The sequence below is a fragment of the Ambystoma mexicanum genome, chromosome 6q (genome assembly GCF_040938575.1).
Source record: "Ambystoma mexicanum isolate Mex_15411 chromosome 6q, UKY_AmexF1_1, whole genome shotgun sequence".
In the NCBI taxonomy this organism is placed as follows: domain Eukaryota; kingdom Metazoa; phylum Chordata; class Amphibia; order Caudata; family Ambystomatidae; genus Ambystoma; species Ambystoma mexicanum.
The window spans coordinates 1,324,160,075-1,324,181,943 of NC_090937.1; the positions used below are offsets into that span (position 1 = coordinate 1,324,160,075).

At 42.7% G+C, this 21,869-nt stretch overlaps 1 protein-coding gene across 2 annotated transcripts in view; it reads left to right on the plus strand.

The window, feature by feature from the left end:
• The window catches only part of RAB28 (RAB28, member RAS oncogene family), a 1,474,591-nt gene that overhangs the window by 940,903 nt on the left and 511,819 nt on the right, over positions 1–21,869 (plus strand). The gene's annotated exons all lie outside the window — the stretch shown is intronic.

Genomic DNA, 21,869 nt, shown 5'->3' on the forward strand with positions numbered 1-21,869 from the left:
CACAGATTGAGCTCCCAATAATGTTGACCAAAATTCGTCTTCGCAGATGTTATCAATACAGCTAACATAGCTATTCTTTAGTAGGAAGGATATTAAAACAAAAATGCATAATAAATTGCTTTATTTCGATGCTACTGTTTTTAATTATATAGCTATGTGGTCCGTTACCCGTAAAGCCCTGATATGAATATTGTCTATATCTTTTATATTTATGTAGTTTTTCAATATTCAAGGCAACGTCCCACTGTTGGGGTTTGCGTTTAATTATCCTTTCATAATTTGGACTGTAATCAAAGGTTTCTTATTCACTAGCTAGTATTTCTAGATGATTTTTAGTAAAGATTTTTAATTCTTCTATAAATGATTTGTTATGCTCTTCATCCAGCCGTTCACCCAAGAGCTGTAACTATGCATTTGAGCTGGGATTGAATTTACACAATTTAGCATAGAGCAATACTCTTCGAGTGCACCACAGTGAGTTGAGAGATGATAGACCGTATTCAAGCCTTAGTGCTTCGACTGGGATGGCCTTGGGGAGATTGATGATAGAGCGCAATAATTTTGCCTGAAGCTTCCCTGACCATTTTACTTGCTCTGTTTGAAAAGCTTCCAGTGCATACACTATTGAAGGTATAATACTCACTTTTATATATATCAACAAATCCCTCAATGTTGTGTCCCCCGCGATGCTCAATGTAGTTCTTAATGACAAGCCAATTTTTCAAGATTTTCTCATTGGCAATGGCCGTATAGTAAGAGTGGGGTGGACACATTTTAACCAGGAAAACCAGATAAATGAATTCCTGTATATTTTCCAGCGGAATTATATCTACTCTCCATTTAAATGGTGCTCTAGCTCTGTGTGCTCCTCCCAGGCACATCGTCCTTGTCTTTGATATATTAATGACCATGCTGTTTACCCTAGCGTAAGCCGCTAATGCAGTGATTGAGCATTGTAAACCAATTCGGGTTTGAACAAAAACTCTAATATCATCAGCGTATAACAGGTTGACGATCCTTGTACCATTTATTTGCGGCGAGAAATTTCAGACATGGTGCAAGATAGGTTTCAGATCAGCAGTGTAGGTGTTGTAGAGAATGGGGCCCAAAACGCAACCCTGCTTTAGGCCATGATTTGTTTGGCAATTATTGGACTGATGTCCATCAAATCTGAAACATATGGAGATAGAGCTATTTGAGTGTAATCACTGAATAAAGTGCAGCAAATTTGGGTCAATTGCCCATTGTTCTAATTTTGCCCAAAGTTTGGTTGTAGAAACAAGGTTGAATGCCCTAGTAAAGTCCACATAACAGCAGAACAAGTCACGGCCCTGTTAGAGATTTCTGTATGGGGAGGTGCACCTGATCTTGTGATACTCTCTTTAGGTGGTAAAATGTTATAGCGTTATGGTGGTAATGCTCTATATAGATTGACACTGCTCCCCTGAGAATACTCTAAAACCTTTATTTTATCCCGGGTCAACTCTAAAGGAAATCACCAGATTTATTACACTTGGATTGATTTTGACAGTGACACTTGTGGTTTCCGGCCACTTATCTAGGAGGCTGGGCTATTGCCTTTGGCAGATCTGTTCAGCTGTAAACATGCACAGCTGACAAATCGCACACTCACCCACGTCTAACTACAGAGCCCACAATAGATCATTCTAAGCATCCATTTTGCCCTTGCTTGTGCATGTAGATTAAACAATATGACCCAAATGCCATAAAATGTAACAGAACACGTAGTGATTTTTGTAATGTGCGTTTATCGAGGCAGTCATACACTGTAACATTTATACATGGAACTCGTTTACCATAGCGAATGTGGAGCAGCATGAAACGAGAGAAAAAAAAATTTAAGACTACACCACTCAGTAATAGAACAGGCTGTAATTGGCTAACAACACAACCTTGGATTACAAGAATTGCCAATGTTTATGCTTAATACAATTTATAAATTCAAAGTTGCATTCACTTTTTACATTGATACTGTACATATGTAATGAGCACCCCCCCCGGCTGGCTAAAAATGTATCCATTTGTGCATGCACCTCACTTATTACAAGTATATTCACCTTGCACTCCGGCGAAGTTCTTGCATTGTTATCTCTGGGGCAACCCTCTGAATTGGCTTAACAGAAAACAGGAGTATAGCAAACTCTGCAAAGCCCAACCTCCCACACGAATGACACAATTTGTATGCCAGGACCTCCGCTTCCCCCAGTCTACCTCTCGTCTGCTCTGTCTGCTGTCTTCCAGAACGTTTCTGCAGCTCTCCTCAGCCAGACTAACTACACCCACTCTCTCCCTTGCTTTTAAATGTTAACCCTGTCAATCAACAGCACATGCCCCTCTGTGTTTTACATGGCCACAATCCAAGCTGCCTCTGTATTTTTCCTTCCAGCACGATAGTTTTGCTCAACCTATTAGCAGCAATCTCTTTCTGCGCACACAATAGTGGTTTCAATCACTGCATAGTTCAGCCTTGCAGTTTGTGCAATGCTGAATGAGATCACATAGCCCGTTAAATATTTGCACGTTTTAATTACATTGAAGAAAAGCACACTTTTGACATTTCATCTGATCCTGCTTTGCAATGATTTGTTAATGATATGTTACTAATTATGGAATAGGAGTAGGGGTGTTAATTGATTCGTTTAGGTTAGTATGTACACAGTGCAAACGGGACAGATGATCTATTGCCCTGAGCTAGTCCATATTAAACACCTGTTTAATGCAAGAATATGCATTTCCCTTTGTAATGTGCACCAGCCATTTGATGTCCGTTTTCCATATTAATCCCATTGCCACTATTTACTGCCTCCTCTGAGTGTAATGTCATTGCTCACAGTGTCCTTACAGCCATTATTGTTGCCATATTCTGCAACGAGGAATTGGAGAGTAGTGATGTTAGTTATTGTACTAAAGGTTTTTCTAAATCCTGTTTTGAAAATACTAAGACTATTTCTGTAATCTAGTTTTTGTTGGGTGATGTTGCAAATATCTTTTGACTAGAATACATCATCGCCAGAAGCCGATAATTGGATTGCTCTATTCTGTTGACTTTTCAAAGATAGGGCCCAATATAGATCTTTGTTAACTTTCCGGGATGGCACCAGTTTGTTCTATATGCCTAAAAAGGGCTTTTAATATTTTTGCTCATAGTTCCGGCTGATCCTTGAATACTGTGTATGTTAGGAATGCCATCTGGACTGGGGGCCCATTAAGCTTTACATTTACAGATTAATCTAATTAAATTACGCTCTTCAAAGTATGGATTGGGGAGACGCTGTGTAGGAACTACGGCAGACAGTAGAGCACTATTTCCATCATACAGGTTATCAGGATTCAGTTCAGCCAGGATGTAATATAGTTCCTGAATATGTTTAAGCCATAGTTCCTGAGATATAGGATTTAATACGCACAGAGATGGGGCTTTACGAAAGTCATTCTATTGCCACCAAAGTTTTCTTGCGTTATGAGTTTTTAGCCAAGTAAACAGTCTCTGCCAATTAGAACCTCTAATAGAGGACTTCTGCTGTTTAAGCCGATTTTTATATTTACTACATAGATTTTAAGAACTTTTTGTTTATCCTGATTATTCAGGTTAAAATGTGTTCTGGCTACAGCACGCTGTTTTCAAAGCAATCTTTTTTTGTCATCTATGACATGATCAAATGAGGAGATGTTTTTTGTGTAATAAACTATTTCTATTTTTCCAGGTCTTTATTGGCAGTGATTGTTTTCATGATTACCATTTTCCTCAGATCCCTTTTGACCGAGCTTAAGGTTTCTGCCCATGTTGATTGATCATGGTGAAGGATCCCATTTGTGTATTCAATGTTTTTAGCTGACCAATGCAAACGACTTCCTTGGTGATTCGATTTTATGTCAAATTTTCATTAAAAATAAGAGGAAATTCCTATTGCGTCCATGGACCGCCAAGAATTGCATGGTCGCTCAGCCTGTTATGCTTGATCACAATAGGGCTACAACAACTGCTTAATGCTGGACTTGTCAGGACATAGTCAATGTGAGATTTAACAATTCAGTTTGTCCAAGTAAAATTAGACACATATGGATTAGAGTAAAAAGCAGGGAACCAGTCATAAATGTCAAATGTAGGTGCCTTTTTAATGAAATCTCCAGCAATCACGACATGTCCTACAGGGGAGAATTCAAATAATTGACAACTTTCCAAGATCACCTGAATTGTCCTCGTCTGAGAACCGCCCGGGGTGTCGTATAGGTTGATTATTAATGTGCTCTCTAGTTCAGAGGTGGAAGAGTGTAAAACTCCCAACATCACATATGGGGAATTTGCAGAGTGTGGAAAAGGAGCTAACTTAAATGTTACTTTACCGCAATAGCTAAACTGCCACAAGCTCGCCCTTTTTTTGAGTGAATTGCTTTATGGGAAAGGATATGAAATCCATCGAAAGTAATTGGTTTGATACACCAGGTTTCTTGTTGAAAACATCTGCAGCCTCTGATAATTTTTGACCTTCGGGATGTACCAAAAAAGAGCGAAAACCCCTAGTATTCCATGAGATCCACTGTTGTCATTTAGAAGGAGCGGTAGGTCAATTTGCCCCATTCTGAAGGCACTCAGGCAGCCAGTATTCAACCTTGGGCACATACTCTCTGGCTATTGCACATTGGACTTGAAGAGCTCTAAGTGCCTCTCGTTCCGAATGTTGGGAGTCACAGTGACCGTTTAATTGTACCTTTTGCTGCTGAGAGCTGTTAGAGCTTCTTTTGTCCTTTCTACATGCACGCAAGGAAAATCCCAGTCGGGTAAATAAGTGTACATGAGTTTTCAACAGAGCAACCATCAAAGGAGAAGCAAGGTCGACTAATGCCCAATTAGTAGAACTGTTCCATTCCGGCAATTAAGTTTTCAAAATGTCGGATGATTGAATAACGTCAAAGTATGGCAGCTGTTGAAACATGTCCAAGGGACGAGTTCTATTTAGGAATGAGCTGGATGCTGTAGGGTGAGTCTCCTCAAGAATAATTCACTTTCCCAGATCTTTTAGGGTATTTGGAGCAATAATCGGCAGATCAGTGGCGGGGTTGCCTGTTGTTAGTCCCATTTGCGGTATATCTAATGGCTTCTGCACGCTTATAGATGACCTGATCTCAATGTGGCTTTTTTAGAATGTGGCTGATTGCATGCCATTGTGGTGGACAGATTATCTTTTTTCTTAGCTTGTGGAACAGCCCCATACAGTTGGTCCTCAGACTGTCTTTTTTTCCCCGATCTTAAGTCGACCGTGCAAGTATGCCTGTCGGATGCTACCATCAGGTAACTTCTTTTCCACTAAAGTGTATTTAAGGGGACAATGTTACGCTCACCTGGCTCCCACAGGGGCGTCGATCGGAACTGGACAGCTGCGGTCTCCACCAATGTGACGCGTAGTGCCGAGATGAAGGACTGGACTGGCCCACCTAGCTTCGTTTGCTTGGCCCGTAGAAATATTCTTCTGAAAATGGAGAAAGGGAAAAAACCACCCGTGGAGTTGAGCGTTAACCCCCCCCCCCACTCCTGCTGATCTCCCCACTGATCACCTTGGATGTCCCCTCTTATAGTCTCACCTGATGGTTTGAAAATATGAGCTCTCCATCCTGCATTGAGCGCAGGGGCGCGTAGATAACCAGTTGCTTCACTGGCTCGAAGGAATTGGTGAGTTCCAGAACAATATTGACTCTAAGATTCCCGGCAAGACGCCGTAATTATGTAGTTCGTAAGAGTTCAAATGTCTGACTTTCACTCTGTCCGATTCCTTGCAGGTTGCAGCTTGACCCTAGCGAAGAGTTCCTCGTGGCAACCGGTAATATTCAGGTAAGGATTTGTATTATCCAACACAGTTCGATAAAATAATGTCAATATGTAACCTGTTGCCTTCTCCTTTATTCAGGCGCTGAGAGAAAGTATGAAGTCTCGGGGAATAATGCCTCCAGCGGTAAAGTCAGGTAAGTCTATTGTGGTGAGGAGGTTTCCCCTTGTTTGTCCCTTTGTTTCACCTTGCTGTCCTTTTGTTTCCCATTAGGGGCCGGGGTTCGGCGAGAATGCAGTGGAAGCTGCGCCGACCCGTGAAGAGGAATAGTACCCCCGGTGGTAAAATCAGGTAAGTCTATGGGGGGTAACTAGTATTGCCTCTGTGTATTCCCTTGGCTCACCTTTCTGTTCTTGATTTCCCCTTAGGTGCCGGAGTGCGGCGGGAACATGCAGAAGGATGCGGTGGAATGTGAAGATGCTGCGAAGGCCGGTGAGTTCAGCGCGGCGCTGCAGCAGGCGACGCGCATAAAATAACTTCTTTCTTCCAGCTCGAAGGCGCGATGGATCGGGAATTCAGGTAAGGATCAAAGGTATTGCTCTTGTTCTAACCTTTTCTCCTTCTTTCTCCCTTTTTCTAGGAGCTCTGGACTCGAGGCGGGCGTGGCAGAAGACTGGATGCAGACTTGCAGGCACAGTGAGCGTTGCGCTGCTGGATGCAGAATAACGCAAAGCGTGTGCTGCTCTTCGGGCGTGGTTTAAATAGCCTCCAAAGTAGTACCAGGTAAGTATTCCTCCCCAGCCCCACCGAGTAAAAAAATAGTCCCTAAGTAAAGTAGTCCCTTCCAAGCCTCTTTTGGCTTGGAGCTCTTGCAGCATGGTCTGCATCAGGTAAGTTTGCAGCATGGTCTGCATCAGGTAAGTTTTAATCTATGAGCCTGGCGTTTATGGCGCCAGGACTGACTCTCCATATGAGCCTGGCGCCATAGACGCCAGCACTGCACCCAAATAGCCCCTAGCAGGGGATTTTGGGCTTGCTTGGAATGACTTGATGCCTGCTTCCGGGGTTGCTGGACTTGGTCTGGGTCCCCGGAGGTAGGCATCATGACAGACAAACCTTATTTGGCAGGGGGGACCATGTTGTTTGAATTTCACAGCTCAAACAACCTCCCTTTGCCTCAGCACGAATGGCTGTGGGACTCGAGGTTGCTGTTTGTTTTTTAAAGCGTTCTTTATTACTGTGGGAAGAGGAATGTGAATTTCCTCCTAATCCCATCCCACCCGAATAACTTTAATAGATTTTTCCAGGGATGCAAAATGGTGTTAACAGATTCGTTGACATCTCAATTGCAGGAGGTATTAAGGCTCTCACTGTGTATCTTTACCGATTTGTTGTTTTATGGTGCTATGATGCTGCCGGGTCTTTTTTTTTTCAAAGCGGAAAACAATATCAAGTACTTGTGCCTGAATTGTTTTGTCTTTGCGTTGCTCCTTCACAATTGATGCCAAAAAGTAAGTCTGAGACGATTGTATTGATATAGTTTTTAAATTAATTACTGCCCATAAACTCAGAGGCTGAAGCGTGCTCTTCGCCAACACTACAAAACTCATGGCTATCCAATGATCGTGAAAAACAGGCGCGGTCAGGCAAGTCAGGTGAGTTGGATAAATTAATGTCAATAACATAATCCGCAATGTTTTGGTCATGTACAATCTGTTTGCCTCGCAAGGAAGCGCGTTTCAGATTAACAACCAGTTTCAACAGAGAATTGTTGTCGATTGCCCGTGATATGGACTGATCGGTAGAATCATTAAATAATATAGATGAGTGGCGAGGGTTGGATGTAGATTTTTCTGCGATGAAAGCCTTGATCTCAGATTGCAAAGTTGAGGTATGCAGAGGATTCAGAGACTTGTTCTTTTCTATACTGTCACAGAGCCTGGCTTTTATCTTCTTTGCTTTCTGTGGGTTTTTTGTAGCAGCGCTGCAGAGCGTTTCTTTACAGCACATATTGTAAAAATGGCAATATCACAGAATAGAAGCAACAGAAACAACCTTTTACCTAGAATGAAGAGGAAGAGGGAGTCCCCTACAGCACACGGCCCACACCACAGTATGTGGAAAGCTCAACCACCGGATCCAGCGTGCACACTACCGGTAGTGTGCCGTTTGTTACAGGACGAGGCGCGGGGGCACGGCGCTTTGATTTAATTAAGCTTGATTACACTTAAAGCTTCATTAGAAATGTGCGGGATTTGTCATCCTGAGACTGGTCCCAAAAGGCTGACTCAGCTCCAGGCCCGACGTACCTCACAATATGCTTAGTCTACTGACGCCCTTCGCGGAACACTGCCAAACATATTCCGCTTGCACTAAATTATATACATTAGCACAAAAGAAAAAATAGATCCGATCCAAAAAGTAAAATTAAAATCACATTGGACACAAAAAAAAATTATCAAAAATATGGGGTAAACGAAAAAATGTAACATTAGTATTGTTGTGTCATAATTATGAAATAGTTAGGTTGGTATTGTTGGGTTCAACTCTATCCATTCGATATTAATATACCTGGGTCCTCGCATCCTATTTAATTCTCATTTGGTTTGTGTTAATTCCCATCCTATTAATTGGAAAAAGAATATAGGTCAATTATGAAATATGTAATTCGTTTTCATTACACCCATACAGATGATGCCCAACAAGGCACTGTTCACACTCTTTCCACCTGCAGTAGGGCATTATAATATAGAGTAGCCATCCATATGTAAAATTAATATTAACTATGGTCCTCCTGTTTCCATTAAAGTTAGATCGTTCTGCGATGCTCTTCTTTTATAATTTTGCAGCCTTAATTTCCTGCAAAGCAATCATAGCTAATTATTCCCTCATCAATTTGTTCCTAGTAACATATACAATATATTGTCGGTCTACTCACTAGTGCCCCTTGCAAGGCAATCCTATTCTTTGCAGGTTTTCACTATTGATTTATCTGCCTTTTGCATAATTGCACATTAATTGGTCTTTTCACAACACTGGTTCTTTAACCAGTTGGTGGCGATGTACTCTAGCACCAACATCCAATACACAATTAGAGGTCGTCCAAATGGAACATTGCAATCATGATTGGGTGAAACTAGTTTTATGGTCGCCAATCCGAAAGAATGTGAAAGTGTGGGAGCACAAGGTAGTGATGGGTTCGAGAAGAAATAGACTTTACCTAAACCCTGACTATGGATGGTCCTTAATGACAAATACAACCTTGCCTTAAAAGAGCTGGGCATTGGCTCATATTATGTGTATCTGTTCAGTGATTTTGTTGTGATGAAAGTCTCTAGGCAAAAAACACCATCTAAACCCTTATGATGCCAAAATAGTGCAGAAGAAACGTTAGTTGAACCGAGACATAAAAAAATTGCAATCACTTCAGAGACCTTTGGAAAAAAGTCCTGTAAAAAAATGTAAACTGTATAAAAATTGGCTGTCCAGTCACAAAAGCTCAATATTACAGAGAGCTGCAGAACGAATGTTGAAAACCCTTGCGTTCAATGATTCAAGATGCATGTGGTTGCTATTGAATGAGAGCTCTCCAACGCAACGCAATCCAAGAGGATGATTTTTCAGAGCTCTTTTTGAAAGAATGCAGAGAAATGAGACCTCAGGAGCCCAATTGTTTACATCCTGCTGGTCCCTGGATATTGAAAAGGACGAGATCATAGATATGATCGATAGACCAAATAACTCTTGTGCACCGGGGCTGGCTGGCCTCTCGGATTTTATGCTCAAAGCTCCTGCAGAATGGGCCGATCTTTGTATCACTTTATTTGCAGAGATCTTGACCCAAAGAGAAATACCCGGTTCATGGAAGATGGCCATTGTGGTGCCTATTTTTAAAAAGGGCAATAGGATGGATCCAAAGAACTACAGTCCTATTGCCCTTTTGGACGTCCTTGGGGGAGGGTGGGAATCTTTGCCTCCATTGTATTCCTAATTAAACTTAGTGGGTTATCAAATCAGGCCCCTTTGATCAAAGGCAAACAGGACTGACTGGGGCTGACGGCACATCTCCTCGATCCAATAAGAGCCTTGCATACGGATACCTCTATACAAATAAGACAAAATCAGGAAGGCCTACTAACTAAAAAAAATAACCACTTTTCGTGGTCTGAAACAAGGTTGCCCCTTAGCAGCTGAACTGTTTAATTTATTCATCTCGAAAGAAGTGATGGCGGCCAGTGATTTGTTTCCTCCAAAATTAAACGGAACGCCGGTGGAGTGGATGTTATGCTGATGATCTTATCATTCTTGATCAAACCCCCATCGACCTCCAGAGAAAATGGAACCTTTTACACTCGTATGTTCAAACACATTAAAAATAAATGTCTCTAAATCAGTTGTCTTGGTATTACAAAGATTAAAAGGTAAATGAAAATCTAACTTCCGATGGCGGCTTGGAAATGAACAAGTAGAGCAATTTAGAAACATGAGATACCTCGGAATTGACATAGTGTAAATGGCACACTGCTCATATATGATCTAAAATCAAAGACAAAAAAGCTGGCCACACAGGGAGCAATAATTCACAAAAAGTTAGGGACATTTTCATTGCTTCCTGTAGTGAAATTCTACAAACAAAAAGCAATCCCTATTCGGTCTTATGGTGCAGAGGCATCCCTGTGCTTCCCTTGGAAGGCCTGGAGCTCTCTAGAAGGACTATTGTGGAGGAAGATTCTAGGTCTCCCAAGGAGTGTACCAATAGCCATCATGAGGCATGAGTTGGGTTTGCTTTCAATCTACGTGGTTGTGGCATGGACGTTTTTGTCCCTGTTCCGAAAACGGATTATGGATAATCAACCAGTCCAATTTAAGATTCTCCAACGAAATGAAGGAAATGATTTGGACTGGGTCCAAGGATTGTGGTCTAAACAGTGTTTGGGCATTCTTGACAAAGCCAACATAAATGTGGAAACCTTATTATTAAATCTAGATGCAACAAGAACAAAAAAGATGGTACTGGGACTGGATAAAAATAGAAATGGACTAAGACCGATACAAGCTTTCTGAGCATCTAAATAAAGACACCAAAGCTGTGAATGTACTTCCAAAGAACTTGGTCAAATTTCCAAGCTCTAGACATCGAAACCCCTTCATGCCTTTTGGGATGAATCGTTTTCCAACTAATGAGGTTATTAATTCGAAAAAACAGTTCTGCAGGGGTCGAGGGGTTGACGTTTGTAGATTATGTAAAACTCGAGGAGAAACAATGACACTTGACCCTTTGCTGTTCCAAACTTAGAGATGAGAACTAAATATCTAGGTTCTCTTGAAACGACGTATCAACTCCGAGTGTTTCAGACTGGTGGGAATCTGTGTATGAGTGAAAGTTTCAAAGTGACTTTTGCACTGACAATGTTTATAGACAATATATTTAAATCAGTCATAGAATGAAATTGCGAGTTACCTTTTAGATTTGGTTGATCTGTTTATTGAAGGGTGATTTGTATTCACCAACATTTTTAAATGTTGCAGCATGTATTTTATCTTTAGATTTTGCTTTTTTGTGTTTTTTACTTTTCTTTTTCTCCTCTTATTTTTTGTTTTCTTATCTTTCTGTTTTCAATGTCACCCTAATTTGTTGTACTTTATCTTATTTTTTTCTTTTGATATGATAGTTTGATATGAAATGATAGTTTATTTATATAGCGCCTATATATAATGTGTTTCGAAGCGCTTCATGGCAAGGGAGGGCACAAGGGAAAATACGATACATTTCTTACAGACCACGAACAGTAAGGATGTGAAATTAACTATTGAACTCGGCCTGGCTACATTTCAGCAAGAGCTAAGATATAAATAAGGAAGGGAGGGGAGAGTGGGAAGGAAATGGGAACGGACAGGCGACTACTGTACTAGGCCTGATGACATTTCAGGTAGAGCCGGAGAAAAACAAAAGGTGAGGGAGAGGGGTGCAGAAAGGGAGGGGAGGAACAAAACAAGCGACTATTGTACTAGGCTCTATGACATTTCAGATAGTGCTGGAGGCAGGGGAGGAGGAAAAAAATAAGGGGAGGGGGAAGGAGACAGACGAGGTTGCTTTCATACTAGGTCCAGGGACAATTCTGATAGAGTACGTGCATAGAAGAAAGTAAGGGGAGGAGGGGAGGAGATAGAAAAACCGAGAAAGGAAGGGGAGAGAGCAGACAGTAAGCAGTCAAAAAGAGTGGAGATGCAAGAGGGGAGAGCGAATACAATTGCATAATTTGCATATTGTTGTTTAACTTCATTTTAAATTGGTAAAGGTTTGAAATAAACCAAATGACTAGTAATAAAAACAATTACACTGTATTTGTACACTTTCTCATTTTGACTTTACACCAGTCAAATGTTTACTTATTCACAAATCGTATTAGACTAATCATTTCAAAATATGCCAGGTGCACTTTTTTTTTATTTCTGTTTGCAGTATATTACTGGCTATTTTCAGAAAAGGGAGTTATTGGCATAGTCCATCAATTGTCTCTAGGTTCTAAATCTAGTTCCCATTACTGTTTTCTGGGGTCTAGAAATTAGTTTTCTTCACGTTGCTACTCACCTGTTCAGTTGCAGTATATTAACGTACTGTTCGGCTCCTAAACCCTGAATGAAACGTGCAGCGAGCATTTAGATACAATTTTGAAATGGATAAAATAGTACTGGAAAAAATGAAAGGATACAAAGTAAAGAATAAAGGGATATAAACATTCTGCATGCTTGGTGGCGAGCTTTAAATATTACCCGATGTTAGGGTTCTGATTCAATATCCCTTTTTTCACTGTATTTTCAACTGCCTGTATTTTAAAAGCACTTTATAGTCATAATTGAGAGTATCTAGATTGCGTCATGCATTTCATCTCCCGGTCAGGTTATCATGACTTCTATATAATCCAGCAGTCTTCTCGTTTTTTATACACAGTATTTTACTATTGAACAATAAGATGATTTTGCATCCAAAAATAACCATCATTGTCAAATATATTCTCATGCGTTTCACCTCCTCTTTTAAGCCTTCTAAAGTCTGTTAATTTACATTTAATTTCTAATATGTATACCAATGGGAATTTTTGGTTTTGATCTGTTGCGGTATATAAGTCTCACAATAAGTCCTAATACATTCTCAAACTACAAACTTGGAATCTGGCTACAATCTGGTAGGAGTTTGCTGTACTGTACCTCCAAACAGTGTGACCACCACAAATCATTTTTACCTAAATGTATATAAGTCTACCTCTCAGTTGCCTCATTCGAGAGTATTCAGGTATGATAAACCTCTCCATTTGCTATTGATAATATTTGCAACCTTCAATGGTTAAAAATGATCTATTAACTTTTACATTTGGTTTTAAAAACAAAAAACAACATTTTTGTGGCCAATTTTTACCTGCCTGATATTCCCACATTTAGTATAAATTGGATGCAGGAGAAATTGTCCAAACATCACTTGCCCAACCTAGAAAATAATGTGTACCTATATTAGCGCTCAAACATCTTTTATTGACTGACATCTGAAGTATCACCACACCTGCCGTTTTAAGAGTACCCTCAAAATAATGAGCATGTGATCAAAGTCTTATAAACTAAGTTAAATAATACGCTCTGTAGAATTTTTCCTTTGCTGTTCTCGGCTAATCTGTTCTGCTAATTGCCAGTTTCTGCTCCATGTTTGTATAAGTGCTGTGTTGTATTGTAAAGTGTGATTTTGCTGCGAATGTTATGAGTGCTTGTAAAAATAATTCTGTGATCTGGATGCAGGAACTTAAAGTGAGTTGTTGCATAAGAGCACTGATACAATCGTGAATTTCAACAAAGCTATGAATTTAGGATCTGCTGTGCTCCCGTGCCAATTAGTTTTGGATTGGGTCAGTTAGATTTATGTTGGTTGCAAGAGAAGGAATGTAGGATGTATTGATCCACTAGGCTCTGCCCTGCAAGTTTCTACATAGTTTAGATCCAGTGGATGTATGGAGATTCCTGCACCCTGACGAAAGGGAATATTCCTTCTTTTCGCCAGTGCACTGTCATGGCCACTGTGAGGGGGCACAAGTTGTGCCACAAGCAGGCTCCCACCAGAACCCTGAGGCCTTAGAACCACTGCAAAAGGGCTCCTGGAGCCAGTCCTGGCACCTTTGACACCAGGCTCATATATAGGAAGGAAGGGCTGTTCAAGCTAGGTCCCATTTATGTACATGGGCCTTTAAATCCAACATGGAAGCACCCACACAGTGTAGTTCTAAGAACCAAGCCATGCGGTCTAGTGTTTTGGGTGTGCCACGTCTGGAACTACTTTCCCTGTTACTACTTTACCTGGGCAATATAAACCACACCCTGACTGCAGAACATGCTTTGTGGCATTCTGCAACCAGCAGCGTGAAGCTCACCGTGTCCAGCTCCTGTCTTCAGCATCTTCTTGTAATCCTGCAAGAATAAGTACAAGACTATTCTGTCTTACCTGAGAAAACACCATCCAGCACTCAGCATCTCAATTGGGCTGCTATCTGTGGAAACCGAGAGAAGAAGAAACATCACTCACCTGTGAGTACTATCTTAAGGACTTCCGGCGAACCGCTACCACAGCTGCTATTCTAACATTTTGACCTGCATTAATGAGAAAGGGAAAAATATTAGCACACGTGCTTACAAAACATCGAATTCCATCACTTACCTGAATTCCATCGCGCTACGCCACGCTTCCATCCGGAGCACCACAGCAACATCTACAAAGGAAAAGAGACATATTCAGGTTCGCTTTCAATATTAAACAACCACACAGCGCTGTACTTACCTTAACAGATTCTGGGGGGCTGTTTTTCATTGCGCTCTCATCCACTCGCAGCACCACAGAGGCCTGTGAGGAGAAGAAGAAGAAAACACAGGTTAGCTTTAAAAGACAAAAAAGGCGCCGCGCTTCGCGCTTTCCCTTTTCTAGAAAACATGCCTCTCCACCCGGCACGCCCGCATCAAGACCTTCGCACCTGAAATGGAGGAGATAAAGACATTAACGAATTCCCACCATAAACAGAACAAAGACTTAAAATTAACAAACCTACCTGCCTAACAGCAGATTCGGGGTCACAGCAGGCCTAGGCCCAAGGAAAGCGTACTGCACCAGTGAAGCAACTCGGGCAGCTTGCCAACAAACATCAAGCGCCCCTGCACAAGAATCGCAGGACGGAGAGCTCACCCTACAAATAACTAAGGTGAGAAAAGAACCCAGTGGGAAGGGAATCGGTCAGAGGGAGGTGGGAGATTCACCCATTAGAGACAGTTATAACAAATCCTCCCTTCTGTAATTGCAGATTAATTATTCAGCACTGGGCAACTACGCATCCAGGGTTCCAGATCTCAGAGCCTTCCAGACGCCCCCGGGGATATCAGGTGAGCGTAACAGAACACAAAGACTTTAAACCTTATCCACCTGGGCGTCATGGAGACATCTGAAACTGATCAGTTAGCCCAGCTTTTGGGACAATTATGTGCCGAGGTACACGCAGCCCGGCAGGAAACAAATGCCTTAAGACGAGAGTTAATAGTCACAAAAGACCATACTGATGAACTAAGCAAACAGCTACTACAAACACAGGCGGGGCAGGCTCCATTGTCCGGATTCAACCCATCCGTCGCTACACCATCAGTCAATCCTGTACAGATAACGTTGCCGGGAACAGTACCCCTAGCACCACCAGAACGGTTTAATGGAGACCCCCAGAAGGTACGCAATATTCATGAACCAGTGCTGCCTCCATTTTCTTTGTAGGCCTGGGGCTTTCCCAAACGACCAGGCGAGGGTGGCCTTCGTGTTATCATATTTGAGTGGAAGTGCCGCAGACTGGTTGGTACCTTTAGTGAGCCGGGATGTCCCATTACTGCAGAACTTCAGGGGTTTTCAGCAGGAGATGGAAAAGTTATTTGCTCGACACTTGCATGGACAAGCTCTTGATAACGAACTCCTGTCCCTCCGCCAAGGGAATCGAGATTTGCTGACTTATATTGCTACCTCTTTAATAGACTGGTTGTAGAAGCAGGGTGGCCAGAAGATAAAAGAACCACGTTGTTTCATCGGGGCCTACAAGGAGACCTGAAGAATGTCCTTGCTCAAATGGTAGACCCACCTAAAGACTGCAGAGTTTATCAACCAGGTATTTCAGTTGGATAAAAGATTACAAGATAGAAGAACAGACCGAAATAGACTCAAAAATCGTGCCATGGACGTACGTTCAAAAGATAATGTTCAACGTCCATCAAAAAATACCACAGAACCCATGCAGATTTGAGGAGTACGACCGCCTTTAACCAAGTGTGAAAGAGACAAGAGGAGACAGCTACAGTTATGCTGTAAATCGGGTCACTACCTCAAAGAATGCCCAGTGAAACCTCCAAGGAAGGTGGTAGGCGCTACAGAGAAAAAAGATGATGCAAAGGAATCGGAAAACTACTGTCATGGTGCATGCTCCCAAAACCCCGAAACTGGTGAGCCCATCCCGGACTTTGGCTTCCTTGGGGACTTCCCAGGCCCCAGCTAGGCTCACCTGGACTCAGTCCTGGCGCCAGGCTCATGGAAGGTGCTAAATACATGGGACATATACTTGGCTCTGAAAGGCTGAGCCATTCAGTACAGGGTGTGGCTTGGGACTACTTTACCTGGAGACAGGATACGGTTAAGGGGTACTATTTTCCTGGGACTACTTGCAAGGCTATTTAAACCGCACCCAGCAAACTGAACACGCTTTGCGTTATTCTACACTCCTGCAGCATAACACTCACCGTGTCAGCTCAGCTCTTGCTTCCCTTCTGCCACGCCCGTCCCGAGTCTTCTTTCCTTTCCATCGGCACCTGAGAAAAGAGAATAACAGGAGTTAGAAAAGCATTGAAGGCCTTACCTGCAGAACACCTGATCTCGCCTTCTGCTTACCCACGGACCGCCGCATCTATAGAAGAGCAGAACTGAAGGTACCCTCCCGGGTAGCTACTCACCTGAAAGCAGCCTCTTCTGGAAACTCCATTGAGCAGTTAATCATTCCAGCATCGCGCCGCAACTCAACCCGTCGAGCCTCTTCCATCATCTTCCTGGAACTGCACCGCACCTGCCGAACAGAACAGACAAAGCAGGTTAGTCGCACACAGCAAGGAAAGCTAAATGCAGCGAACAATTAGCGCGCCCCACACAGCGCTATACTTACCAGCTGGAATCCTGCTCATCATCGTCAGGAGAGTCATCCATCATCCGAAGGCCGCTTAAAGCCGCAGCTGAAAGACACGAACGAACATTAGATATTTCGGGCAAAGACTTAAGACAGCTATTTCAAGGAGTTATTGGAATAGAGACTTACCTGCTTACGCCGGCCTTTCGCCTTCAGCAATCTCCATCGGATCAGTGAAGTAACTAGATCCTGGAAAGACTGTGAAACTGCACCCCTGCCAGAATGTGCAGGACAGAGAGCTCGCCCATTAAAAAACCAAGGTGAGCCAGAGGAAGAGAAGGGAAAATCGGAAGGAGGGAAAAACCAAAACCAGCTCCATTCAATTGGCTAAAATCTTGTTTCAACTTGCAGACGAACATCTCCTGAGGCAAGAACGAAGGGAAGACGCGGGCTAGCACCCTCCGGTAAGCAGAGCAACACCAGTGCAGACATCATCCTTCGAACACGAGCACGCCCCCGTAGAGACCAGGTGAGCGTGACAACTACCAGGCCCGGCAAGCATAGCGGTCCGCTTGTTGAATGAGAAGGATGAGTCACAGACCTCACATTTCGCCCTACCAGTAACCTTGACAATCACCAACGACCATCACAGATGCATGCCATAGAGGCATATATAGACAGTGGAGCAGTTGGTAATTACATAGATCGAGATCTGGCAACAGAAATGGGACTTCCCTTATGCACAAAACCAACAACTGAAAAGGTAACTACTGTTGACGGCACAGAAATTGCTTCGGGACCAGTAACCCAATGCACAACAGAATTAACCCTTCTGTGTCAGGATGGACATCAAGAAGCAATCACGTTTGACCTCATCAAAGCTCCTCAGTTCCGGTTGATCTTGGGGATGCCATGGTTAGTAACTCCCAATCCCCACATAGGCTGGTGTGCAAAGAGACTGACCTTTTCCGACGAATGCGCCCATGCTTGCTACCCGAAATCTATACCACAGCCAAACCTGAAATCTGTTCAAGGAATAGCATCGGGATCGCGGAACCAATGGACACCTTACCAAAAGAATATCAGAATTTCAAGATGTTTTTCAGAAGGAACAGGCTAAGAGATTACCACCACATAGGCCCTATGACTGTCAGATCAACCTGATACCTGGCACACAGGTTTCTTGTGGTCAAATTTATGCACTTACGGAAACCGAAAAATCTCCACTTGAAGTCCTATCTGGATCAATACCTTGCTAATGGGTTTATCCGCCCGTCAAAGTCACCGGCAGCCTCTCCCTTATTCTTTGTACCCAAGAAGGAAGGAGATTTCAGGACTTGCATCGATTACCGCGCACTTAATCAAATCACAGTAAAAAACCGCTACCCTTTGCCCCTTATCCCGGAACTGTTGGACCAAGTCAAGGATGCCCGAATCTACACCAAACCAGACCTCAGAGGAGCATACCAGCTTGTACGTGTTAAGAAAGGGGATGATTGGAAAACCGCGTTTCGCACCAAGTATGGCCTGTACGAATATCAGGTAATGCCTTTCGTGCTGTGCAACGCTCCCTCAGCGTTCCAATACTTCATGAATTATGTATTACGGGAATTAATCGATGTCTGTGCCCTGGTCTATATTGAGGACATTCTGGTGTATTCCCCCTCTGAAAGAGATCATGTGGAACATGTTCGCTCAGTCCTTGCAAAACTTTGCCAGCAAAAACTGTACGCTAAACTAGCGAAATGCTCCTTCCATGTCACCGAAGTAGAGTTCCTCGGTTTTGTTCTCTCGCCAAAGGGAGTTAAGATGCATTTACACAAAGTAGATGCCATCCTTAATTGGCCGTCACCTTCTTCACTTAAAGGAACCCAAAGCATGCTCGGCTTTTCAAATTTTTATCGCCGATTTATTCCAGATTTCTCACGGATAGTCCACCCACATCGTTACTGAGAAAAAACAACAAAAAATTCCAATGGACTGAAGAGGCGGAACAGGCCTTACAAGAACTCAAGAAAAGATTCACCTCTGCGCCAATTTTACGACATCCTCCCCCTGATCTCCCCTATGTAGTGGAAACTGATGCTTCCAGCGTAGCTATGGGAGCAGTTCTCTCTCAGAGATCCAGAGACAGGTCAATTACACCCCGTGGCCTTTTGGTCACGTAAATTCTCACCACCAAAACTTAACTATGCAAGTAGAGAAAGAATTGTTGGAAATTAAATCAGCCTTCAAAGCCTGGCGGCAGTATCTATTTAGGTGCCAGACATACCATCACAGTAATCACAGATCACCAAAACCTTCAATACCTAAAGTCAGCAAAAGCCCAATCATCACGACAGTTGCGGTGGGCTCCATTCTTCGCAGAATACGATTACGTAATAACATACCGGCCGGGAGTTCGGAATGGGAAGGCCGGTGCCTTGTCTCATATGGGTGTTGAAGAGAAAACAAACAGTACCCTGGACCCTGTTGCTATCATCCCAAGTGATAAAATACTGGGACTCACCACCACATTGACTCTGAGTGAACTTCAAGATAAGATTCGAACCTTAATGAACCCCGAGATCTTGCAGAAATGGAATTCCCAAAATGAACATCACACGGTTCTGGATGGATTACCCTACTTCAGGGAACGACTATATCTACCAAGTAAAGATCTGCAAGAACTGGTCATGACTGGTTCTCATGATTCCCTGATCGAAGGCCATCCCGCAATTGCTAAGACTCTAGCCAAGGTTAAACGGAATTATTGGTGGCCAACCTGGCGTAAGGACATTGCTCGATTTGTTCTATCGTGTGGGATATGTGCACAGAATAAATCACAAAAACAGAAACCAGCTGGCCTCCTACAACCAATGGATATTCCACCGGCTCCCTGGCATACTCTTTCTCTTGATTTTATTATGGACTTACCTCCCTGTCAAGATTTTAATGAGGAGAAGAAGAAAACACAAGTTAGCTTTAAAAGACAATAAAGGTGCTGCCCTTCGCGCTTTCTCTTACCTAGAAAACATGCCTCTCCATCCGGCACGCCAGCATCAAGACCTTCGCACCTGAAAAGGAGATAGACATTAACGAATTCCCCCCATAAGCAGAACAAAGACTTACAATTAACAAACCTACCTGCCTACCAGCAGATGCGGGGTCACAGCAGGCCTGGGCCCAAGGAAGGCGTACTGCACCAGTGAAGCAACTCGGGCAGCTTGCCAACAAACGTCAAGCGCCCCTGCACAAGAAACGCAGGACGGAGAGCTCACCCTACAAATAACTTAGGTGAGAAAAGAACCCAGTGGGAAGGGAATCAGTCAGAGGGAGATGGGAGATACACCCATTAGAGACAGTTATCACAAATCCTCCCTTCTGTAATTGCAGATTCATTATTCAGCACTGTGCAACTACGCATCCAGGGTTCCAGATCTCAGAGCCTTCCAGACGCCCCCGGGGATATCAGGTGAGCGTAACATCCACGACTCGTATTCCAGAATTGATTATTGTCTGACATTCGGAAAGACTTATTGAAAAAGTAACTAGAGTAAAGATTATGGAGAGCGGTATCTCAGATCACTCACTAATAATGCTGAAATTAGAATTGGGGATTCACGATCAGCAATGTCAAAGTGGTGTCTGAAAACATACATATTGCAGGACCAGGAGGTGCTTACATCATTAGTCATTCATCAAGAAATCTTTTCAAATACATATAGGATCTGCCTCTGAGCTAATAGTTTGGGATTGTTTTAGGGCGGCAATTAGTGGTGAAATGATGGATATTACAGCCCAGACAGAGAAAAAGGAGATGGTAGAGTTGAAGCGACTAGAAAGTAAGTTGAATAAATGCCAAAAGAAGTATCAATTGACAAGAAGCAGTGAAGATAAAGCGGAGATGGATGGGACACGGGATTCTCTGAAAAGTGAGATGGGTATACAGTGCGAGAACGGTCTTCTTTATGAAACAGAAATATTGGGAGCAGGGAGATAGGTGTTAGATTACTTGCCAACAAATTAAAGGGTCTAGTTGATAACTCCTATATACTGAGGACCGGATGCTGACACCAGAGGGTTTGGGAGAGTTCTTTGACAAGATCAATTTTCCGACATTATATGTAGACCAAGCATTTGATATTGATCAGCCTATTGGGGAGGAGGAAATACTGGGAGCAGTTGACCAACTAAATACTGGTAAATCCACTGGCCTTAATGGATTACCGGTCGGGTTTTATAGGGCACTAGGCTCTGAATTGACTCTATTATTATGTAGTTTATATAATCATTGCATGTCCGAAGGGATTATATGCCCAATGATGCGAGAAGCATGTGTCAGTGATCCCCAAACCAGGTAAGGACCGTAAAAGATGTGAAAACTATAGACCAATATCCTTGTTAAATGCGGATTTAAAAATATGCACCAATGTATTAACTAACCGTTTGGACAAGTACATTTGTGGATTGATTGGACAGTCTCAAGTTGGGTTAATGCGTGGGAGGTATGGCTATGATCACACCAGGACACTTAATGATATATTGGGGCTTCCAAAAGATGTAGTACAGAAAATGCTACTAATCTTCATGGATGCCGAGAAGGCCTTTGATTGGGTTAATTGGGCTTTTTTGGATTACACACTTAGAAAGATGGTATTTGGAGATACTTTCTTGAGTCATTAAATCTTTACATTCACCCATTAGCGCAAAAATATGGGTCAATTGAGTACTCTCTGCCTCCTTTGCTTCAACTAGGGATGCTAGGCAGGGCTGCCCACTGTCGCCTTATCTTTTTAACTTACTTGGTATTAGAGCCTCTAATAGCCTATATTAGGCAGGAACAAGGCCTTCGGGGGCCTAGAGTTGGGAACAGTGAGGTCAAGGTATTGTGTTATGCGGACAACATGACCATAATATTGTCTAACCCAAA